This window comes from Schistocerca piceifrons, chromosome 1 (genome assembly GCF_021461385.2).
Source record: "Schistocerca piceifrons isolate TAMUIC-IGC-003096 chromosome 1, iqSchPice1.1, whole genome shotgun sequence".
In the NCBI taxonomy this organism is placed as follows: Eukaryota; Metazoa; Arthropoda; class Insecta; order Orthoptera; family Acrididae; genus Schistocerca; species Schistocerca piceifrons.
Genome location: NC_060138.1, coordinates 1,134,755,893 through 1,134,780,968, shown reverse-complemented (window position 1 = coordinate 1,134,780,968; position 25,076 = coordinate 1,134,755,893). Strand labels below are relative to the sequence as shown.

Here is a 25,076-nt window from a genome sequence, read left to right as displayed (position 1 = left end):
ACTGTCCACTTCCTGCACCAAACTTTCATTAACGACCGAAGGACGCCCACTCCGTTGTTCATCATGCACATTTGTGCGGCCATCTTTAAATGCTCTCATCCACTTTCTTACCATTCCATCACTCAATGTTTTCTCCGTAAACTGCACAGATCTCACGATGAATATCAATCGCTTTTAGGCCTTAAGCACTAAGAAATGTTATAACAGCCCGTACTTCACAGTCGGCGGGACTCATGATTATCGGAGGCATCTTAAACACTCAGTACACAACGTAAACAAGGAAGAATGAGACTGTGATGGCGTCAGTGCGTAGATTAAGGCACAGGCTTTCATGTAAAAATAAAATTGAGATATCTTAGCACGTCTTTTTTTTTAATTTCAAAACAGTACTAACTTAAAAACCACGCCTCGTATTAACACTGCAAGATCACAGGTTAACGTAAGTGTGAGATACGCCACTGGAAATGTGAAATGCTGCTACATTAATAACCGGTGTAACCGCCAGAATTTTCAATGCAAGCCTTGTGTTGTACTGGGGCGGGTGTCCGTTTGTGGGAAGGAGTTCCTTGCCTGTTGTACTTGATCGGTCAATATAGGGACGGTTAATGCTGGTTGTGGATGACGTAGTTGTAGTCCGACGAGTCCCATATGGGCTCGATTGGAGACAAATCTGGTGATCGGGCAGGCCAAGGTCTCAAGCCGAGACTCTGTAGAGCTTGTTGGGTTACAACAGCGGTATGTGGGCAAACGTTATCCTGTTTAGGTCACAGTGCATGGAATAACCATGAGAGTGCTCCTGCTGTCATAAGAAATAGCATCCTGTATCATAATTTCAGGTGTAGATCCAGTGTGCCTATCACGCTCCCAAGTTGGATGCAGCCCCTCGACTGGCCTGCTCCTAATCAACACACGGCCATCACTGGGACCGAGGCAGAAACAGCTTTCATCACAAAACACAACAGACCTCCCTTCTGACCTGCACCGAGTTTCAGGTTGACACCACTGGGGTCATAAATGGTGGGTCGATAGAACGCACGCTACAGGGCATCTGGCTCGGACCTGTGCTTGAAGTAACCGATTTGTACCAGTTCGTTGTGTCAGTGTGGTGCTAACTGCTTCTTCAATTGCTGCTGCTGGTGCAGTTTGACGCGACAGAGCCATACGCCGAACACAATGATCTTCCGTCTCGATAGTGCCGCGTGGCCGTCGGGAGCCCGGTTTTCTTGCGACCGTGCATTCTCATGACCACCACTGCCAGCAATCATATGCAATGGCTACATTCCTGCCAAGCCTTTCTGCAGTATCGTAAATGTAACACCTGATTTCTCGTAGCCCTATTACACGACCCGGTTCAAACTCTGTGAGGTGCTGACAATGGTTACTTTATCGCCTTAAACGCATTCTTGACTGACATCAACTCACCACATTCAGTCTCAAAGGTAACTGACGCTCACGATCGTTACAGCGTGTATTTGAATCAAACCTGATTCACATACAGAGGTGCAACTAGCGCCACTCGTATACGACCGACGCTAAATCTGAATAGATATCTTTCAGATGTAGTAACTCGCTTACAAACTTTCGTTCATGTCTCACAACTTTTTCTTGCCGGTGCGATTTTCCCCTTCAGCGTATGTTAGAAAAAAATAAAATAAAAAAAATAAAGAGAGAGAGAGAGAGAGAAAGAAAGAGAGAAAGAGAGAGAGAGAGAGAGATAGAGAGAGTGCTCTTACAACCCGTTACAAACAGCTCAGTAAATAGTCTGCAATATGGTTTCCTGCACTTCTGACAAAGAACATGGAACTGACATTGCGTTAACCCTGCGCTTACCGGAGAATCTGTACAGCGTTGCCCAGCAGTCGGGCCTCTCAGGCCTGTGTTGTTTGACTGAAGTTGACACTATTTTGACAACTTATGCTGTGAATGATTTCTGTGCTATAAAGACTTTTAAAATAATTTTATTTCTTTAGAGTTTACATTAAAAAACACAATTTTTATACTTTTACTGGTGGCTTTTACTCTTATTGCAAATTTGCGCTGGGTCTACAGACAACATAAGAATGTTTCGAGCGTACTGGTTTGGTGCACTTGTAAGATGTAATTTGACTTTTTCTATCTTTCTTCTCCATACATTATGCACATCATCTCCTTTTCTTAGCTGGTGGCTTCACTGCCCTTCCGATGCTACTAATGAATTCATTGACTTCTCTACCTCTGCTAGTTGCTTTCCCAAACTGATGATGACAGTCCGTCGTCTCATTTTTTTACTGGTATGCATGCATTACACTTACATCAATCGTGTTGACGAAAACCACTTTTTTTTCTCTTCATACCGTAGCATCACGTCTTCTGGTCCTTGGTGTCGACGCCGCCCTTTGTAACACTGTATGTCATTATAATTTCAGCCTTGTTTACTTGTGATGATGACACCATTGGTTGGTCATGAAGAGAGCTAAGGACGGTAACAACTTAGTTTTTGTTAGGAACGTAAGAGGCTATCATACATCTGGTTAAAAACCAAATAATGTAGAGTATACTGCACGTTCTTTAGGTGTAACAAGATCGGTAGCCAGTTCACCTTTCCTTTTTTCGGGTAGTATCGACTTGTGTCAGATCTTTTGACAACAAATAATGAGCTAAACCGAAAGATACCAAAAAAGAAAAAAAATCGTCACAGGCGATATTACGTCCAGACTTTTCAAGTTCAGTCATCAGAGTTTTCACAACATTCTCTTCAAGTAGCACGGCTCTGGTTTCTTTCTCCTCCTCCAAATACACTTTCATCTTCAAGCAGTAGTCTGTTGCACTCTCACAAATTGTCCAGAACTTTATTCCGTATCTACCAGGTTTTGATGGGATATATTGTCGAAACGGACAGCTATCTCGAAATGCGACCAACTGTTCATCCACGGTCATGCACCATCCTGAAATGTAGGCATCCCTACAAGTAATTTCCCATATGTCAGAAACTCCGATTGGCTCCAATTTGTCATTTGACCTATGTTCACGTCGGGCTGCTGCACTGTCAAAGCTCAACACCCTCACACAGCTTGAAAGCAGGTGCGAGACATAACTTCGTTGAACAGTGGTCAGCCATTCTGAACGCTTCAGAGCTAACTGATATCTTCATTTCTTGACTTGTAAACTCCAGTCAGGATCAGAACACCAAGGAACTTTTTCATTTCATGCATTTCTATATCCGCCCGGTCCTCGTAAACGATTAGACCTCCCTTGTTGCTCTACATACACACTTAGTCAATGAGGGGTACACAAAAGAACGACATAAAACAGGATTCTTTTATTATCACAGTTCCTAATCGAATAACTTTTAGGTCTCTGGTCTTCTTTCGATGCATCCTTTTTGGTCCGCCTACCATAAATTCCATTATGAGGAGCCGTGGCCATATTTCATTCCCATTACGAGAAAACAATTCAACAGAATTTGCACTAAATTGTTGTCCTCCATCTTCGTAAAGGGATTCTTCATGATAATCACCATCGTATAGTCCTGAGTTTTCTGCGATATCTGCCTCGTTATCATCATCACTGGAAGGTTCACATTCACTAAGTGGGTTTTCGGAACCAGAAGACTGCTCCAACAATTTCCTTACCACCTCAACTGATAGTCTTCTTCCCCGTAACATTTTCGGTTTGTAGGACAGACAAATGTTATGAAACAGTGTACCAAAATAAACATGTCATGAGGAGGACTGTGAACAGTGAAAGAACAATAGCGCGAGACTACAACGGCGACAGACACCTGGTTGCGGAAAAACTGCTTCTAACCGCACGGGCCTACGAGGCCCATACTGGAGGAAACTTACACCCAACACTTTAACACAAAGCCAATTTGAAAAATTATGACTAATTTGACAAATTAGGAAAAGTCATAAAATTTCATTATAATGAAACGTATAGTTACTAACAGAGAAGATATTAAACATCACCTAATGATAGGTTTAAGGGTTAAACTTTAGCTTGCTAGAAAGAGGATTTTCAGACGATGAATGTCGTTATCGACATCCTTAGAGTGCCGACATCAGCACAGGTAGGGGGCATGGAGGCAGGAACCAGTTTCGGCTATGTTCATTATATAGGATGACTCCTAAGTACCTTCGGCACTGCACAAGACGACTGGGCGAAAACTATGGAATGCAGAAAAATGACACGTCATATGAGCGGACAGGGCACCTCCTTTATCTCGATTCGGGACACACGCCCTGACACAGATACACAAGGAGCCAGGTGTGTCGCAACACACTCCGTACTGTCGCATCGAAAAAAGTTCGCGCCTCGAAATTGAGCACCTGTAATGCGAGTTACAAACTTGGGGAGATGCTCTTTCCACTTTGTGTGTCCATTTTCTGTACGTCCTGCAGATGTTTTGTGAAACTCCAGTGGTACTTATGACCTACTGGATGACGTCGGAAGTTCCATGAGGCTTTTCGCGGATGGTGGTTGACGCTGTCATAGAGAGGTGTTCCAACACTGCAGTACTGCACCGAAATGCATGAGGACCTGCAGAAGTTCGACGCTTGGTGCATGGATTGCCATTTCATCCTCAACACAATCAAATGTAATGTATTGCAAAAAACATCCATCACTGCAAAATTACACGACTGCAGTCAGTCACTGGATGATGATGATGATGATGATGATGATGGTGATGTTTGGTATGTGGGGCGCTCAACTGCGCGGTTTCAGCGTCCATACAAATTCCCAACTTTTGCTCAGCCCAGTCTCGCCACTTTCATGAATGAGAATGAAATGATGACAACACAAACACCCAGTCATCTCGAGGCAGGCGAAAATCCGTGACCCCGCCGGGAATCTGACCCGGGAACTGTCACATCTGTTAAGATCTGGCAGCACGCATACAGAGTAGCTTAAAGTAGAACGACCACATAAAACTAGTCGCATGTAAGCCTGGCGCAACACAGACTTATTAGAATAATCCTCAGGAAATGTTGTAATCCACACACGAAAAGAAGGTTGCTTAGAAAACCGCTGTTCGACCATACTTGAATACTGCTCAGCAGTCTGGTCTATACCAGATAGGACTGACACAGGAAACTGAGAAGATCCAAAGATGGGCAACACATTGCATTACAGGGAGAGAGGGAGATTAGAGTTTAACATCCCGTCGACAGCGCAATCTGTACAGACGGACGTTTCGTTACAGGTTCATTTAGTAAGGAACGAAAACGTGACGGATACGCTCAATCAACTTCAGTGGCAGACGCCGCAAGAAAGGGAATGTACATTACTGTAAAAATTCCGACACCGCACGTTGCTACAGTAATCAACTGATGTATCGCTTCCTCTAATGAATGAGGATGGTTCGATAAGTCTGGTAAACTATGAAAGAATGGAACATTTTTGTTGCCCCTTCATTATTGGTAAGATTGTTTATTCCAAGGATCATATATGAATTTCAATACTGTACAGCGTGCAATTCATTGCTGGCAACCGTCTGAATTGGTCAATGTGTCGAATGCGACTGAAACGGGAGAAAACCGAGTTTCGTGCTGTTATTGAACACTTTGATTTGAAGGGTTGGACCGCCACAAAAATCAAAACAAAGTTGGATGAAGTTCACGTGGACTCTGCACTATCATTGAAGACCATTTAATTTTGGATTAATGAATTTAAACGTGGTCGGTAAAGCACCCAAGACGAAGCGCGCCCATGACGTTCAGTTGTGATCACCACAAAGGAAACCATTGACAAAATCCGTGATACGTTATGCAACACCGCCGAATAAAAATTCGTGAGATTACTGAGACGGAAGACATCCCATCTGAGCGAGTGCATAACAGCCTGCACGGAGAATACGCTAAAAGAAGTTGGGTGCGATGTGGGTGCTGCGACTGCCCACATTCGACCGAAAGCGAATCCGGCACATTTCAACACAATGTCTGGCGTTGTTTAATTGAAATCCCCAAGATTTTTTGTGCCGATTTGTGACTGCTGATGAAACCTCGATCCGTTATTACACATCAGGGCCAGAACGGCAACCCAAACAATGGACAAAGGCTGGTGAAAGTGCACCGAAGAAGACAATTTCGTTGCTTGATAACATGATGATGGTTATCTTTTGGATTCCCAAGGAATAATCCTCACACATTACTTGAAAAAGACGGAACCATAACTGGACCCTATTATGCTTCACTGCTTCATCGTTTGAATCTTGCACTGGCCGAAAAAAGACCAAGGTTGGCACGCAATAACGTGCTCTTCCACCAGGATACCGCACCATCTCACAAATCAGCTATAACTGTGGCGAAAGTGCGTGAACTGGGCTTTGAACTGGTTCCTCATCCACCCTATTCACCAGGCTTAGCCCTACGCGACTTCTTCCTATTCCCTAACTGGAAACTTTGGCGTACTGTGAATAAATTTTCACGACATGAGGAAGTGATAGTTGCAGTCAACGAATATTTTGTGTAGTTTTACAGGACCTATTTTTCCGATGGGCTGACACAGTTGGAATATCGCTGGACCAATATCCAGTAGTAAGGTCAGTTACGAAACAAAATTTGTTTTTTCCAACTTAATAAATCACCCTCGTAATCATGCGAAAAGCTCATGAGGGTAACATTTGGGAGATTCGAGCTCAGACACAGACTTACCGAAAATGTTTCTTTCCACAGATTATTTGTGACTGGAACAACACGAATGGGAGGATGTGGTAGTGGTACATTAAGTACCCTCCGCCACACACCATAGCTTTGCTTGTGGAGTATGGAGACATACAACGCGTGTCAATATGCAGCCTAGATCATCCGAAAGAGACATTACACTAAGGGCTTGTTCACGCAGATCACCAGTTAAGTCTAGTGCCAAAGCGTTTTGATAATCAAAAGTGCCTGAACAAAGTCCTGTAGTCGAGCACTTTCGTAAGACGATGTACTGTACTCGACCAAGTGAAGTCGGTAATCGACGAGAGAGTAGCTTATCATACCCAAATCCACTCATCGATAACGCATCACTAGCCAGTTCTGAACTCCGTCTGATTACTACAGTTCTTCGTGATATTCGCCCTGCTTTAGCAGTCATCTGAGTTTATTGTGGAAAATAATTCGAGCAACGTACCGAATAACTCAAAATTCCATTATTCCCCTGTAATGAGCTAGCGGAGATGACACGTGATTAACAACGTGATACTCATTAAATAGGCGTGAACATCCGTTAAGATTTTGCCGACGAACTCGGGGTTTGCCCTATGCAGAGGGATTGGACGAAAATAAGTAAACACCGCGAGAAATGCATGCTTGAACACAAATGCAGATGCTAACGAAGCCTGAAGTTTGTACCGCTGTATTTGACAATGAATGGCATCTGTAAAATGTCCTCAATGCACTGCAGGGATCAGTGGTGGTCAGAACAGAGTTTTGCGTAGTTGCGAGCGCATTATGTCAGACCTAAGTGAATTCGAGCGAGGGCATATTTTTGGTGTTCGTATGGTGGGTGGTGCTTCCGCAACCAAGACAGCGAAAGTGTTTGGTGTTTCACGAGGCATCGAATTGGAAGAAAAATCGTTCAAATGGCTCTGAGCACTACGAGACTTAACATCTGAGGTCATCAGTCCCCTAGAACTTAGAACTACTTAAACCTAACTAACCTAAGGACAGTCCACACATCCATGCCCGGGAGAGGATTCGAACCTGCGACCGTAGCGGTCGCGCAGACTGAAGCGCCTAGAACCGCTTGGCCACTGAGGTCAGCCCGTATGGAGGATTTATACCGCATAGAGAGAAAGCATAAACACATTCTCTGAGTCACAAGGCATACGAAAGTGTGTATTAACTGATCGTGATGGACGGTCATTGAAGATTATGATGAAAAAGTAAGAGGACGACAGCTGCAAAAGTGCAAGCGTAACAGAATGTCACACTCGCAAACCCTGTCAGCACTAAAGTAATAGAAAGGTAGCTCCACAAGCAGCACATAAAATCTGGACTACGGAGCAATGGAAGAACGTCATGTGGTCGGATGAGCCTTATTTCCCACTGTCTCCAACATGTGGTCAAGTTTATAATGGAAAATGGCGGGGTGGATTGGGGGGGGGGGGGGAAGGGGGTCTGGTGATGATCTGGGCAGCCATGTCGTGGCATTCCGCAGCCATCACCGTTACTCTGCAAGGTCGCATTACTGCAAAGGATTGCTTGACCATTTGGGCACATCAGGTCCATCCCGTGATTCCCCAATGGTGATGCTGTGTTCCAAGACGACACTGTTCACACAGCTCGAATAGTCCGGGATTGGTTCTGTGAGCATGAGGATGACCTGTCTACATCTACATGGATAGCCTACTCTGCGTATCACACATAAGTGCCCGGCAGTGTATCGTCTCTCCTGGCCACCACAATCATCAGATCTCAAGACTACTGAGCCTTTGGAGGGAAGGCGTGGGATCGCTACCAACTTTCATCACCGTTACTTGAATCTGGTACAATTTTGTAAGAAGAATGGTATAAAATTCCCTTGAAAACCGTAGAGGACCTGTATTCATCTGTTTCGACACGACTGGAAGCTCGTCTGAATGCCAGCTTTTTTTCTACACCGTTTTAGGTATGACAATGTGTTGTGCTTTTTTCTATTTTCATATTTTTGTCCACCCCCTGTACTTGTAAGGTCAGCGTAAACTGAGCGAGAGGTAACTGAAAGGCGACACACGTAGCGACCCCCCCCCCCCTCCCCCATCCCCGCCCAATCGACGGATAATTCGTGCAAGGTGACAGGAGGCGAGGGAACAGTAGAACCGCTCGCCGTCCCCAATACTGCAGCTGCCAAGGACTGCGCCGCGCCGTGCCGTGAAAGTCGCAGGGCGTTCTCTGTGCGCCTGTGTCGGCGATCGGGCCACTTAGCGAGGAATTCCAAGACCCGACCGTAGGCACACGGCAGCGTGCCATGGCGTGGCGGTCTGGGAGCGCCACCGCCCGACGACACGAATGGCCCAGATTCGTGGCGTTTTACCTTCGTCACGCAGCTGCCCCTAACTAAGTAACTTATTAGGATGAGGTATGGGATCTTCCTGCTGTGACGCATTTCTGCGTATGACGTGTTAAGAGGAGTAGGACGTCAAACGGGCCGACTTGGAGCAGGAGAGGCATCACAGGATATTTTAATTTCCAGTGTCTATACTTTTACAAATAAATTCATAAAACTTTGTCAGCATGACCAGGAAGGATTCAGAATTTACACTCACAGTAGCGGAAGTTCGAAAACATAGCAAATAAATTTTTATTAGGTATGAAATTTCATCATTTTTTCACTTACTAATGGCTGCATTTGTTGCTATAGGTACACTTTTCTTCATAAATAAGAGAGATTCTACGATGAATTTAGCACAGCATACATACCATACTTACAGGTGTATGAAATTCTAGAACTTATTTAATTTATGAAAAAAACGAATGAGATGTTATATTTTAGACTTCATGTTTAGAAAAAACACAAATTTTACAGTTAATTACCTCAATTTTTGCCACAGTTTTTAATAGATTTGGAAAATTCTAGAGTTTCATACACCTTTAAGTATGGTTTGTATGCTGTGCATAATTCATCGAAGCATCTCTCTTACTTATGAAGAAAAGTGTACCTATAGCAACAAATGCTGCCATTAGTAAGTGAAAAAATGATGAAATTTCACATGTAAAAAAAATTACTTCGTTGTGTTTTCGAACTTCCACTGGTATGAGTGTGAATTCTGAATCCTTCTAGTCATGCTGACAAAGTTTAATGAATTTTTTTGTAAAAGTATAGACAGTGGAAATTAAAATGTCCTGTTGTGCCTCTTCTGCTGCTAGTCCGTCCGTTTGACGTCCTACCCCCCTTAACAGCGCAACTTGTTGCATGTGGAGGACGTCAGGTAATTCGTGAGAAAAACTCCAGCACTTTTCTCAAACCGTCTCCTAGTGTGACTTGGGAGAGGTAAGCATACCTTGCGTCTTGTACAGTTGCCTCATTAACCCCATTAGATGTCTCCTTCGTCAGCCGCAGATCGAACATACGTACAATAAACAGTGAATGATGGAATGGCACGTGGGGAAGTCTTAACGCTACTACAACGACAATCTGGAAAGAAAAGGACGCCAGCTGATTTTTCTCCTCTCAGTATTAAAATTTTGGAAAAATAGTCTAAAGGCAACACTCGAATCTAAATTCGCAGAGTCTGACTTTCACGTATCGAGCACCAATACACGTTAACTTACTTATCTGCGAGCAACTTTAATGGCCATACGAAATCGCATGCAAACATTTTTCAAGGTACTTTTAATCACTAATTCACTTTTACGTACGAATATAATCCGTCCACAGCACGTACATGTTCTCTCCAAAACCTGTTCCAAAACTGCGTCATAAACGTTTCCCGCTTATATTTTCACTTAATTTGAACAATACAAAATACCCACTCACAATAAGACCATGGCGTCGGCGTGAAAGTTGGTTCTAGACTGCCGGAAACTTCGCCTTAGGCTGCTCGTGAGCTAGCCTACAGTATTGTGGTTGCCTCAGTCGGCCGATGACAGACAACGTTACATAAACATTCTAATTAACAACTGAGACTGATTTTGGAGTTACTGAATCTATGGTTGGAAAGCTGTAAGTGTGGATAAGGTAGATAGTGAAATTGGAGGCGTATATAAATTTGTGGTAAGTTCCTACTGGACCAAACTGCTGAGGTCATCGGTCCCTAGGCTTACACACTACTTAAACTAACTTACGCTAAGGACAACACACACACACACACACACACACACACACACACACACACACACACACACACACAGATACCCGAGGGAGGGCTCGAACTTCCGACAGGGGGAGCCACTCGAACCGTGGCAAGGTGCCCTCAGACCACGCTGCTACTCCGCGCGGCGAGGTGTATATAAACATTTAAATGTAAATATTAATGAATAAAATTGGCAGGTTGCCTCTGAACCTTGCAGTGTGAGCCACAGCACTGTCTATACCAGCGTTTCTCAACCATAGTGTCATGTATCATGTGTGTCGACGTGATTATACGCATAATAATAAACAACGTACTTAGGCTGTCTGCTTTTTGCATTGAGGGGAAAAAAATAACATTTACGGGTGTCGCCAAAGTTTGGAACGTACTTTGGTGTATCCCAAGGGAAAAAAGGTTGAGAGACACAGCCGCCTACACTCTTCGGTAGGACACGGTTCGGTGCTTCGTCCTCACGTCTCGTGGCCATGACTGTCTTGTGGGATGAGGTATACCGATCTTAACTGCTTACTGGCTCACAGCAGCGTGAACCATTTCTATATCGTATGAGCGAACGTAATAAAAGGTGCTTCGCCATGTAGCATAAATGCCACAATGAGATTAAACATCAGATGCTCCGAACTAAAATTACGTTGTCCATCATTTACTGGTCTTTATTGGCGCGTGCGCCGACACACACACACACACACACACACACACACACACACACACACTCGGGGGGAGAGAGAGAGATTATATGCGTTTTTCGAGCGATCGCACAATTCCATTAACGAGGGCGGTGGTCGAATGGAGATGTGAAGCGGACGCGCCATGATACAGGTGGACCTTCATGCACGGATTTGCGCAATCTGTCTGCTTTAATTAGACTCGCGGGTGAAATATTTCTAACCGCTCATGAGCGGCACTGCATCAAAAATAAATCACATTTCCGCTGCGTTACGGCACGGTAATCACCAGTGACTCCAGAAACGAGATGTGCTGTCATTCATCTCCAGTATGATAAAAACATCGGACAATTTTGCATTAAAAAGCCTTGCCAACACTTCTACCTGTTGGCTTCGTTAAAATGTCGGCACGACAGCGGTAAATCACCAGGAAAACTAGTGTCACTGAAAATGCATTCACCTAGTTACGCGCTTAGTTCTACAGTTGCAAAGCAGTGAATGAATTAGCCACTTTTCTTACAAATTATATTCCTGTTACGGTACTAGTGTATCATAGAATCGTAACACATTCATGCAGCGTTATGATGCCGCTAACACAGGATGTTAGTTTTGGTTTTCATCTCCCTTTTTACTAACAACTTGACGCTGTGTTGGACCATGGTTCACCATGTCCTGAAAATATCATCGTACTGTGACACCGCGTATTCAAACGTCGAGTGATTCGCTGCTTACTCCAACCGGCTCCTTTAAGCCCAACTACATGTCTTCTCATAAATGCTGACATTTGTGTGTATTTTTATTATTACATGCCCTGGAATCGGCATGACCCTTGTTTACCATCCTTGCTAGCTGCGCGTTGAAATTTCGGTGCAGTGTCACATATTCACCGACCGGCCGCCAAAGCTTACAAGTTTGCATTTTTTCGTAGATACCAGTATGAATATCAATTTGTGATCAAGATGGTGCGTAGTTTCTTTTTGTCTCAGACTGTATTATTTGCGGTCACTAGGGAATTTTGGACGCTGTCTAGAAGACAGCACTCTCCTCTCGTCACAGAAATACCTCTTCCCCTCGTTCGACGGACCCATCAGGATGGCCCGTGTTACAGGGAGCCTACTTTCTCTGACTGGCTTACTTCGTGCGTCTGCCAAAGGCTATCGCCGTGCTTACCGTTCCTTGCTGTATTTCAACGGCCACGCGCGAGGTCATTTCCCGCGTAAGTACTTCTCGGATGGAGTTCAAAACACGCTGCTGTAAATATGTGGGGTGTGGCGAAACTTGGCACGGAAAGCTCTTTGCACATTAGCAACATGCAACAGGCAAATTGTAGCACACAAAATGCTTTCTCTGCCTGTTTAGCCGTCATTTTCATCGATTATATTCGGTGTTGGCCATCATGGCGGTTTTCCAAACTAATTTGGCGGTAAGACTTTCAAATTATACTTTGAAAGTTTGTCTTTCACGTACTGATCGTTAGTTACATTGTGTTTAGCCATTTACCTATACCGACATTTTCTAAAAAACACCGTGGAGTTCATAATTACCCAGTATTTAAAATATAAAGGTTACCATGAAAGGTTTGCAATACAGCTTTGTTTATTTTATTTTTTCGAAGTAATTTCCTTCACACTGAGTACACCTCTCCATCCTCCGAAAGCAATCCCTAAACCAGTTCTCCAAAGTTTTTGTCGGGAGTAAGGCACACTCGATGTCCCAAGCCCTCAGGAGGACCTCATCACTTGAAAACTGCACTTCTCTCACCTTCATTTTCACACGCGAGAAAAGTGCAAAGTCGCAAGGAGAAAGGTCTGGAATGTAAGGAGGGTGCTCGAGAAGTTTCAGTCCTGTATCCCGCACATATTCGGTGCATGCTTTGGCGCGATCAGCTGGAGCGTTGTCGTGATGGAGGAATCAAGTGTCCGTTCTTGACTTCAGTCACAGGCTCTTCAAAAGATTGGATGAATTTGGGCACGTACTGCTGAGTGTACCATTTAGCTGTGACTGTCTTCTGTATGTTCAAAAACAACACGCTCCACAATTTCACTCGATTTGGAAAAAAAAAAAAAATTCTGCTTTACTGATCGGGATTTTCTGACAGCTACGAATGTGTCGTCATCTTCAAAGACCCAAACTTTGTTTTGAATCTTAGTCGGCACGTCATAATAGTACAGCCAAGTCTCGTCACCTGCCACGATGTTACTCACATACTGAGATTGTTCCTTAGAAAACTTCTTTAACATCTCCCGGCACCAAGTCACACGTCGTGTGAATCTTAGAGGTATCCAGAGACAACAAAGTTTCTTTAGTTGCAAATGACCATGCAGAATCGAACGAATTCCTGGTGCATTTGGCCCTAAGGCATCCTCTATCTGCTTATACGTCACTTTGTCTTCGTCTAGAATTTTCCTCGCAGCATCCATATTTTCCTCCGCAACTGATGACCGTAGGCTTTCCGTCCTCTCGGCCTCCACCAGGGTGAAATTTCCTTTTTGGAACTATCTGTAACCATTGTATATAGTTGTACGATGTGACACACATCACCGAGTGCGAGTCATTTCTTTGAAGAATGTGTGTGTGTGTGTGTGTGTGTGTGTGTGTGTGTGTCTGTTTTTAAAGCACGCGCGAAGTTGTACCGCAAAACTGCCAAAATCTCAAATCGCGACTACTGCAGACTAACACTACTGGTGAACGACTGCGCCCACAGACTTGGCACAGCGCCAACAATGCAAGTATGAAGTGTTGGCTCAAATGGCTCTGAGCGCTATGGGACTCAACTTCTGAGGTCATCAGTCCCCTAGAACTTAGAACTACTTAAACCTAACCAACCTAAGGACATCACACACATTCATGCCCGAGGCAGGATTCGAACCTGCGACCGTAGCGGTCTCGCGGTTCCAGACTGTAGCGCCTAGAATAGGGTGACCAAACGTCCCGGAAAACCGGGGTTGTCCCGGTTTTCATCCCTGTGTTGCGGTGTCCCGAAAATTTGTTTCGGGACGCTCAAAAGTCCCGGAATTCAGTTTTTAAATACATTTCGTGAAACTCTCAAATTTTTGGGATTTCGCTATATTAAAGGAAATACAACACAAGAAATTAATATATTGTAGCTTATTTGTCTAAAACCTCCATTGTTCCATACTAGTAATCACAGTATCAGTATTGATACACTCAGGCAATAATTTACTTTGAGCGGTACTTGGGCCAACAGGTAGTAAGTTGTATTATTGTAACAGAGCTATGAAACCGTCCGATTGTCGCGCCACTTACACACTCATTGTCAGAACATTGTAGTAGTTGATGTTTTGTCAAACTGCATAGTTTTTTCTCATATTAGTGGTATTATTGCTGCAGTACTGTGAAACGCAATGCCGAAACGTGCCTGCAAGTTCAGTGACTGTTATTCTAAGGAATGGAATTTCATTAAGATAGGTCGTTTTCACTACGAAACAGAGTGTTCCGTATGTAACCGTTTTATTAGTGTAAGTCATGGTGGACGTTCCGACATAGTTGACCACATCAGGTCAAAGAAACACATTAACAGATACGGTGCACCGAGCTGCAGTAAAAGTCTACAAAATTATTTTGTGAAACATCAGTCAGCAAACTTATAGAGCTATTGATTGTACTAATAAGCTTAACAGCATTATGTTTGATGATTCTTCCACTGCAAAAAAGTTTAGTTCAGCAAGAACTAAGCGTCAGCCTTAGTGAAAGGAGTTATTGCTCCCCAGAGTGTAAAGGAAAGCCTTGAATACATCAAAAAGTCTTCTTTCTACGGGATATCCACTGATGCCAGCAATCATAAGGCCACTAAAATATTTCCGTTTGTTGTTCAGTTTTTCGATATTAATCAGGGAATTCAGACCAAACTTTTGAAGGTGGGTTCCCTACCTAATGAAACATCTGACGAAATTTCAAGATTTTGTATGAATACTATCGAAATGTTTGATCTTGAGAAAAATAAATGTGTGGCATTTTGTGGAGACAACACCAACACAAACTTTGGTAGTTTAAAAAGACAAGGCAAATGCAACGTATTTACCAAATTAAAGGCAACATTGCATGAAAACATTGAAGGCATAGGGCGCCCTGCACATGTTTTACACAATAGCGTGCAGACATCTGCTGACAGTTTAAGCTGTGATGTTGAAACTATCGTCATGAAGGTATACTCACACTTTTACATATATACTGTTAAAAAAGAGAGGCTTAAGGAGTTCTGTGATTATGTGGGAATTGAATATAAGAATGTAATGTGTCACTCGAAAACTCGCTGGTTATCACTGTTTCCAGCAGTTGAAAGAGTAATCCGCCTGTTTGAACCGTTAAGATTTTTTCCTAAATGAAGACAAAGCCCCCAAAATATTGGTTCAGTTTTTCAGTAACCCTTTAAGTGAAGCCTACTTATGGTTCATTCACAGTCAGCTCAGCACTTTGCAGCATGGGATAAAGGAAATCGAGGGAAGCACGAAAAGTGTAATAGAGGTAAGTGATGTTTTGAAAAATACTCTGGAAACTGTTATTAAGAGGAGAGAACAGCAGTTCATTTCTTTTAATGTTAAATCTGTCCTTAAAAGAGCAGAAGTATCAGAAGCAGCGGAAAGGAGTTTTAGAGAAGAAGTTAACAAGTTTTATGACACTTGTGTAGAATATCTCAGCAAGTGGAGCGCCTCATATTTACCCTCATCGCCGGTGTTTGATTGGATGTTACTGAAGAGAGTGCCAAAATGGGAAAGTGTTGAACAGACAGTTTCTTATTTTAAGAGTAAAGAGATTGAACTCGATGATTCCATTCTCTTTGATCAGTTCGGCATACTGACAAATTTTGTTGAAGAAAGTCTTCACAAGTGGAATGAAAAAATAAAAAAAACCACCATTGGAACGTTATGAGGAGTGGGTGAGTTTTTTAAAAAGCTGTGACTGTCTTCAGCATTACTCTGAGTTGGTAATAAGTGCAAGGTATTTATTTCCAATCACAGCCCATAGTGCCAATCTGGAAGGAATATTTTCGTTCATGAATATCCAGTGGACTGATGAAAGAAACAGAATGGAGGTGGACTCTCTTGAAGCAATCCTGCAGATCCTGTACAACTACAAAATGGATTGTGCCGAGTTTTATCACTGTGTCTCAAAGAACAAAGACATGATCAAGAAGGCTGGAGGACAGTCAATTCCATCTACAAGTGCTCAGTAATATTAAAGCTCATGTTAATATTAATTGATTAAAAGTTGAATGGCTGTAAAATTTTGTAAAATCGTAATACATTTCTTTATTACTGTATACGTTTATTAAATGTCATTAATTATACAGATAATCTAGATTATATCAATCTTTTGTATCCTCTTATTAGTTATAATAATCGGGTTAACAAAATGTATCAACAAAACATTAATATCTAAAATAAAGAAACCTGGGTACATGTGGACTGAGGTGTCCACTGGCATCCGGGTGAATGTGTCCCGGTTTTCACCGAAAATAATTTCGTCACCCTAGCCTAGAACCGCTCGGCCACTCCGGCAGGCTATGAAGTATTCTCAGGACACAGCAACAATCAGCGTCCTGCGAGTTACTGTTGCGTAGTATTGCAAAACCTTCCCAGTACCCTTTGTAGATGGAGAATTTTATTATGGTCGCTCGCTCTTTACGTAATTGGGTAGTGCCTGACTATCTCTAGGTGATGGAAGTTAAGTGCTTTGCACTATTCCTGCGCTTCCTAATGTGTATTTTAGGTGGTCCTATTGTTTGTGTTGGTCCTATTGTGTGTTGAGCATTTTATGGTGGTTAATACACATCACTGTGGCCTCAGCAAGTCGGGCCATCTCGTTGTGCCCGTTCTGTGTGTTTGTTCCGGAGATTTGAGACAAGCATATTGTCGGACTGCTGTGACTTTTCGTAGAGAAGTCGAGCCGTCTGTCTAATTCTACCCTTAATTGTCTGTACTCCTGTGATGTAGCTCCCTAGTTGGAAAGTCACGCGGGAGTTTCATGATCGTCCTAAGGATTCTACCCTGAAAGCCCTGCAATCTTCGGATGTGGCAATCTGCCGCATTGCCCCACACTGCCGCATACTCCATTACCGGCCTTATAAGGGCGAGAAACAGCGTGATACCGCAGCGTGTGGGTAGGGTTGTCATCGGGTTCAGTGTTCTCAATCTTCCATAGGCGTTACCCCTCATGTCCCTTGTGTGTGGCCCCCACGTGAGGCGCCCGTCCAGGGTCACCCCGACGTACTTCGCAGTGGGGGTCCATGGGATGGGGCCTCCCATGATCCGCACCGGCTGTAGGTCGATGGGGATCTTTTTGCTAGTGAAGATGATTGCCTGACTTTTGCTGGCATTGTACACTACTGGCCATTAAAATTGCGACACCAAGAAGAAATGCAGATGATGAACAGGTATTCATTGGACAAATATATTATACTAGAACTGACGTGTCATTACATTTTCACGCAATTTGGGTGCATACATCCCGAGAAATCAGTACCCAGAACAACCACCTCTGGCCGTAATAACGGCCTTGATACGCCTGGGCATTGAGTCAAACAGAGCTTGGTTCGCGTGTACAGGTACAGCTGCTCATGCAACATCAACACGATACCACAGTTCATGAAGAGTAGTGACTGGCGCATTGTGACGAGCCAGTTGCTCGGCCACATTGACCAGACGTTTTCAATTGGTGAGAGATCTGGAGACCGTGCTGGCCAGGGCAGCAGTCGAATATTTTCTGTATCTAGAAATTCCGGTACAGGACTTGCAACATGCAGTCGTGCATTATCCTGCTGAAATGTAGGGTTTCGCAGGGATCGAATGAAGGGTAGAGCCACGGGTCGTAACACATCTGAAATGTAGTGTCCACTGTTCACAGTGCCGTCAATGTGAACAAGAGGTGACCGAGACGTGTAACCAATGGCACCCCATACCATCACGCCGAGTGATACGCCAGTATGGCGATGACGAATACATGCTTCCAATGTGCGTTCATCGCGATGTCGCCAAACACGGATGCGACCATGATGATGCTGTAAAATCCGAAAAAATGACGTTTTTGCCATTCGTGCACCCACGTTCGTCGTTGAGTACACCAACGCAGGCGCTCCTGTCTGTGATGCAGCGTCAAGGGTTACCACAGCCATGGTCTCCGAGTTGATAGTCCATGCTGCTGCAAACTCCGTCGAACTGTTCGTGCAGATGGTTGCTGTCTCGCAAACGTCCCCATCTGTTGACTCAGGGATCGAGACATGGCTGCACGATCCGTTACAGCCATGCGGGTAAGATGCCTGTCATCTCGATTGCTAGTGATACGAGGCCGTTGGGATCCAGCACGGCGTTTCGTATTGCCCTTCTGAACCCACCGATTCCATATTCGGCTAACAGTCATGGATCTCGACCAATGCGAGCAGCAATGTCGCGATACGATAAACCGCAATCGCGATAGGCTACAATACGACCTTTATCACAGTCGGAAACGTGATGGTACGCATTTCTCCTCCTTACACGAGGCATCACAACAACGTTTCACGAGGGAACGCCGGTCAACTGCTGTTTGTGTATCAGAAATCGATTGGAAACTTTCCTCATGTCAGCACGTTGTAGGTGTCGCCACCGGCGCCTTGTGGAGAATGCTCTGAAAAGCTAATCAATTACATGTCACAGCATCTTTTTACTGTCGGTTAAATTTCGCGTCTGTAGCACGTCATCTTCGTGGTGTAGCAATTTTAATGGGCAGTAGTGTATTTAAGGCGCCACTTTGTGCCCCATCTGCCTAGAGCGTCGCATGCCGCCTGCAGGCGGCTGCGCATGAGGTTCGCGTTCGCGCTTATGGTATACAGCGCGGTGTCGTCCGCGTATAATGCGAGCGAGACTCTGTTGGCCTTTGGCGTGTCCGAGGTGTAGAGGGAGTACAGCAGGGATCAGCAATGAGGCTGATGCTTTTCTTTGGCGGCCACGACTACTACTGCTGTTGCTGCTGCTGCTGCTAAGGGTGGCTATCACAGTAAGTGTTACACACACACACACACACACACACACACACACACACACAGAGAGAGAGAGAGAGAGAGAGAGAGAGAGAGAGAGACGGGAGCGCAAAGTTGGGCGGGTTCGTTTAGTGGCGTACGGCACGGCACGGGCTCGGCTGATTTCCCATGGGCGGGGGTGGTGGACACGGACGGCTGCGGGTCGCGACGCCGCTCCCACTTGCCCTCGCGAGCGAGCGAGCCAGCCCCGCGTGCCCCCTGCGGACGCATTCCCCCTCCCCCGCCCTTGTTCCTCTCACACGACCGGTAAGTGTCCGACTTAGCGAGAATTTCTGTACTGGGAGCGGGTGTCGGCGCTTCAAGTTCCGTCCCGATTCGCAGACATTAACTACTACAAGATTAAAACTGCTTTTTCTTCTGCTACTTTGGGGAAAACTGAAATTGTGTCACCGTGGCTGTGTAAAAATACGGGTTAATTCTTACAAACAGCAGCTGGAAACTGTTGGTAAGGCTCTCTATTACGTACAAATAGCGTCGTCACCGGTTTCGAACCGACAGGTTAATCATCAGACAACAGTTCACGTCCAAAATTACCCCTTTTTCTAATGTTGTCCGTGCGATGTCGGTTGTTTTTCGTAGTGGCGAAACTTCCTTGTGGTAGTGGTGCCCTACGGCAAAAAACTATGTAAGACAAATGACGACTGTTTTACTTATTTATTTATTTATTTATTTATTCATTCATTCATTTTCTGTAGGACGACACCGCCCCAAGGAACTATCGCGACGGAGACTCAACATCGCATGTACACCGTAAGACAAATGTGATTTTAAACGTGAACAACAGTGGAGGATGATCCTGCCGCTCAGGAATCGCAAACGGCACTATCAGTGCCAAAAATGGCATTACAAATAAATGCTGGTGATTGTTTTTCACATTTTTGTAAGACTTTACAATGCGTTCACGTAGGGTTACTCGACTTTTTGTTCCTGCGGTAGACTTGCCTTTCTTAAGTGATTTGTTTCGCAACATCTAAGATATCTACTTTTATGTCACTCATGCTAACAGCTGTTCTGGTTTCGAATTCTGGAATATTTACTTCGTCTTCTTTCGTGAAGGAATTACGGAAAACTGTGTTTAGTAACTCCGCTTTAGTGGCACCATCATCAGTAACATTTCCATCGCTATCGTGCAGTGACGGTATTGACTATTTTTTTGCCACTGGTGTACTTTACATACGACCAGAATCTGGGTTTTCTACCATATTTTGAGACAATATTTCATCGTGGAAACTATTAAAAGCATCTCGCATTGACGTCCGTACTAAACTTCGAGCTTCCGTGAAACTTAGCCAGTTCAAAAGGGTTCAAATGGCTCTGAGCACTATGGGACTCAACATCTAAGGTCATCAGTCCCCTAGAACTTAGAACTACTTAAACCTAACAAACCTAAGGACATCACACACATCCATGCCCGAGGCAGGATTCGAACCTGCGACCGTAGCGGTCGCGCGGCTCCAGACTGTAGCGCCTAGAACCGCTCGGCCACTCCAGAGGGCCAAGAGGAGGTCGTCCAAGCCGCTGGGAGAAGTTTAACACCCAGAAGCTTGTTCCTATGAACGGAAGACCAGTGGTGATGCCAAAGTGACACCATCGGTCAACTATGATACATCTATACTGTGCAAATCACATTACCGCTTACTTTGTGTAACCCCCCCCCCCCCCCCTCTCCCCGCCGTCTGTTTCAGGCGCGAATAACGCGTGCGAAAAACCATTGTTTGTGAACCTCTGTGTAGCTGGAATCTCTCTGATTTTACCTTCGTTGTATTTTCACCAGGAGGTATACGTAGGAGGAAGCAAAATACGGGTCGATTCTTGTAGGAAAACACACTCTCGGGATTTTAACGGTAAAGCAAACTGTGATGCAGAACGCCTCTCTTGCAACGTCTGCCACTGGAGTTTTATGAGCACATCCGACATGCTGTCACGCTTGCTAATGGAAGCCGCGACGAAACGCGCTATTCTTATTTAGAACGTCTCTGGTTTCTTTAACAATCGTTTCTGTTAATGGTCTCGGGCTGAAGAGCAATATTACAGTATCGGCCGAACGAAGCTACCGGTTGTTAAAAGTCATTACGCAGAACTTAACTGCTTTGAATTGATCTCAGCTACCTCCTTCACAGATCGACTAAACGTCCTGAGGATTCTTCCACTGAATCTCTGACTGGCGTCTGCCTTTTCTACAATTAGCTTTATGTTGTCGTTCCAGTTTTAAATCGCCCCGAAAAGTGCGAGAACTATCGAGCAATCTGCTTAACAGGTCATGCATCCGAATGAATGACAAGAATAATATAAAGAAGAATGAAAAAGAAAATTGGGAATGTATTAGATGAAGATCAGTTTGGCTTCAGTACACGTAAAGGCACCAAAGAGGCAGCTCTGACGTTGGATTGATAATGGAAGAAAGACTGAAGAAAAATCAAGGCATGTTCATGGGATTTGTCGGTATGTCCGCAGATCGTGGTTGTGCGGTACCGTTCTCGCTTCCCGCCCCGGGTTCTCGGGTTCGATTCCAGCCGGGGGCATGGATTTTTTCTGCCTCGTGATGACTGGGTGTTGTGTGATGTCCTTCGGTTAGTTACGTTTAAGTAGTTCTAAGTTCTAGGGGACTGATGACCATGGATGTTAAGTCCCATAGTGCTCAGAGCCATTTGAACCATTTGTCGATATGGAAAAAGCGTTCGGAAATAGTGCAAAACGTTCGAAATCCTAGAAAAATAGGGGTAAGCTATAGGGAGAGACGGGTAATATACAATATGTACAAGAGCCAAGAAGGAATAATAAGAGTGGAACAAACCGCTTGGCTTAAAAAGGGTGTAATTACAGGGATGTAGCCTTTCACCCCGACTGTTCAATCAAAACATCGAAGAAGCAATGAGAAAATGAAACAAAGTTTCGGGAGTGGGATTAAAATTCAAGGTGAAAGGCTATCAATGTCAAAATTCGCTGCTGAAATTGCTGTCCTCAGGGAAGTGAAGAGTAATTACAGTACATGTTGAATGGAATGGACAGTGTAAAGAATACATGTATCGCGAGTAAATCGAAAAAAGACGAAAGCAGTGATAAGTAACAGACATGAGAACAGTGAGAAAATTACGATCAGAATCGGTGATTACGAACTATAATAAGTTACCGAATTCAGCTACCTAGGCAGCAATAATAATCCCTTACGGACAGAGTAAGGATGACATAAAAAGGAAAGTAGCACTGGCGAAAAGGGCTTTCCTGACCAGGAGAAGTCAACTAGTTTCAAACATAGGCCTTAATCCGAAGAAGAAATTTCTGAGAATCTACGTTTGCAACACAGTTTTGTATGGTAGTAAAACATGAACTGTGGGAAAACCGGAACAGAAGAGAATCGAAGCATCTGAGATGTGGTGTTACAGACTAATGTTGAAAATTAGGTGGACTGATAAGGTAAGGAATGAGGATGTTCTCTGCAGAATCGGCAAGGAAAGGAATATAAGGAAAACACTGATAAGGAGAAGGTTCAAATGGCTCTGAGCACTATGGGACTCAACTGCTGTGGTCATCAGTCTAAGGAGAAGGGACAGGATGATAGGACATCTGTTAAGTCATCATGGAACGACTTACACGGTATTGGAGGAAGCTGTAGACGGCAAAAACTGTAGAGGGAACAGAGATTGGACTACATCTAGCAAATAATTGAGGATGTAGGTTGCAGGTGCTACTCTGAGATGAAAAGGTTGGCACAGGTGAGGAATTCGTGGCGGGCCGCAACAAACCAGTCTAAAAGACTGAAGACTAAAAAAATAAATAAATAAAATGGCTGTGGCTGCTTCCGTGATTGTTCTCCTGTCGTACAGCCGTGCAATATTGCATCTCTCCCTCTATCTGTGGGCAATACGTTGCAACTTTTTTCTGTTGAGAATCAACTGCCTATCCCTGTACCATGCATGGGTGCTGCAGTTCTTCGCTACCATTTTCCGGCGTTTCTACTTATCTGTATACAACAGTATCACCCTGTAACCACCTCATGACGCTTACCACGTGATCCACTTTTTATAAGCCTCTACGTGATCATTCGTACGAACTTACTTTAGGGGGACAGAACTGTTAACAGCTCTTGTTCATTTGGCATCAGTACTATGCTGCTATCATAATCCGGAAAGCGGAATAAAAACCGCAGCTAAGTTGACTGATCAATTTTATTTGACGGACATTAGGCCGTCGTCCAAGTCATAGGATGACAAGTTTATTCATTTCTAGAGAACCGAATATAGTGAACTGTACCTCATCATCAGGAGGTATAAGTTTCGGGCGGGACAGCCCATCTTTATATCTAAAATATACGAGGCAACAACAGCTTTGAAACGACTCACGCCAGCTGGTGATAGCTACCACCCTCTCCTATATTTTAGATCAGGAGAAGGCATAATTTAGCCAAAACCGATGATTACATTATTTTAAAAAAATCGTAATCTAGACGTATGTTCTGTTTATAAAAGTATACGGAGTGGGGCAAGTAACAGTGGCCCATACTTCTTCAAACCATTTTTGGCAGCATTAATGGAGGAGGAAAAGACTTACAGTTACTTCCAACAGGTTGGAGCAACTCCCCGTACAACCGGCCGAATTTTGGAGCACATTTACACAATCTCCCGCCTGACAGAATTGTTAGCAGAGGTCAGTCAGTCTGGCCGGGGCCTTAGCTGGCCCCCCAGGTCACCCAATCTGTCAGAATGCAATTACTTTGTGTGAGGGAGCCCTCACGTCTAACGTGTATCGCAACAACCGTAGTCTTCAAGAACTGCAGCAGAACATTTCGGAATAGATTGCAGCAATTCAGCAGTCCAGCTTCGATCCGCATTAAGCGACTTGTTGTCTGGAGCCCAAAAGTGCCAAAGGATCAATGGTTTTATTTTCAATATGAGCTATAGTCAGGTTAGTGTCGTATTTTCAATATGAGCTATAGTCAGGTTAGTGTCGTATTTCCTTTCCTCTGCTGTGTTTATTTGTACCCTGGAACTCTGTTCTCTGTGCTACTTTTATTTGTCCCACCCCTTTCCAGGAAAATCGGCGTTGTATCCTGGTGTAATTATGCTGTCCTCTATTAAACTAACCAATTGTAGTTTTTCACATATTACTCAAACAAAGCTTTCCTGAGAAGAAATAGATTACACTATCGACCCTCCCCGGCATCGCAGTAGCAGCACTAACCGTAAGTACCTAAAGCCGAACGCTTTATCTGGCGTAGAGGTAATAAATAGTGCACACAAACTCTCCTCATGAATCATTCCTTCTATCAGCAAAAATCGTATCAAAATCCCTACAGTACTTCTTGAGATTTATTCATGTCTACATATTTATTCGACCTCAACATAGACACCCTGGCGACGAACACAATGCGCCCAATGAGAGACCAATTTGTTGATACCGCCAATATACAATGTTTGACTTAGTTGACGGAGTCACAACATCCCGTCTGCTTGTACCGGTTCATCACTACCAAAGTGTAGTCCTCGCAGGTGTTCTTTAAGTTTTGGGAACAAGTGAAAATCGGATGGGGCCAAGTCGGGACTGTGTAGAGGATGATCGGTAACAGTGAGCCCGAGGGATTGGACTGTTTTGCAGCTGTCGCAGCGCTCGTTTGTGGTCAGGCATT

General features: G+C 44.2%; 1 protein-coding gene across 1 annotated transcript in view; it reads right to left on the bottom strand.

The window, feature by feature from the left end:
* LOC124780620 (mitogen-activated protein kinase 1) overlaps positions 1-25,076 on the bottom strand; it is a 377,777-nt gene that overhangs the window by 233,042 nt on the left and 119,659 nt on the right. The window lies entirely within an intron of this gene.